Source organism: Psammomys obesus, unplaced genomic scaffold, assembly GCF_907164565.1.
Source record: "Psammomys obesus unplaced genomic scaffold, mPsaObe1.curated_primary_1811, whole genome shotgun sequence".
Classification (NCBI taxonomy): Eukaryota; Metazoa; Chordata; class Mammalia; order Rodentia; family Muridae; genus Psammomys; species Psammomys obesus.
The window spans coordinates 23,277,903-23,278,935 of NW_026596134.1; positions in this window are offsets into that span (position 1 = coordinate 23,277,903).

A 1,033-nucleotide genomic window follows, 5' to 3' on the forward strand; every position below is an offset into this window, starting at 1 on the left:
GCTCTATGAAAAACAACAATTACATAAGAAGTCATTACCTGGAGAGGGAACCAGGTGAGCCCAGTGGCGAGGAAAGGGCAAAGAACTCCAGCCTCACCCACTTCAGCTACACCACCTTTGGCTGCAGCTGACCAAGCTTCAAGTTTACTAAACAGAATGGTTTCCACCCAAAAGGAGGTTCACCATCCCCTTGCTACCCTCTGATGCCATTGTGAATTCAAGGCACACAAACCATTCAGTGAAAGCTTTGTGAGCTGCTAACAAAGGGACATTTGATTAGGCTTTTTGGAATGGGTAACCAAATAAACTCTCCCTCCTCCCTGAGGAGAGGAGAGGTGACATCAACCAGCAAGGCGTGCTTTCCCAGTAGACACCTGTGGCTTGTCACCTAGTGCCGCCTCCCACAGTATGGGGCTTTCTCAAAGAAGCTTCCCACTGAGCAGAGTATGACCAATGTCACACATACATACATCACACATACACTCATAGGCATGCTACTTCAAAAGGCTTTGTTACATTTATTCACTTTTGAGCGCATGTATACCATGTACGTGTATGAGCACACACGTACTGTGATGCATGTGTGGAGGTCAGAGGACAACTCACCGGAGTTGCTGTATGCTTCCACCCCGTGGCTCTTGACAACAAACCCCAGCTGTCAGGTGACAAGCACATTTACCTGCTATCTCACAGGCCCCAAACGCCACTTTCGTTAAACGATTTATTTTTATTTTATGTGCACTGGTGTTTTGCCTATCTGTATGTCTGTGTGAGGGTGCTGAATCCCCTAGAACTGGAGTTACAGACAGCTGTGAGCTGCCATACGGGTACCAGGAATTGAGCCCAGGTCTTCTGGAAGACCAGCCAATGCTCTTAACCACTGAGCCATCTCTCTATCTCCCTATATGCTACTTTTTTACTTAAAAAAAAAAATACAAAACAAATAAAACGCCAAACTTTTATAGGCTTAAAGGTATAGCTCAGTGGAAGAATAACTTGTTATATTTAAGGCCTCAGCATTACCACAAAAAAA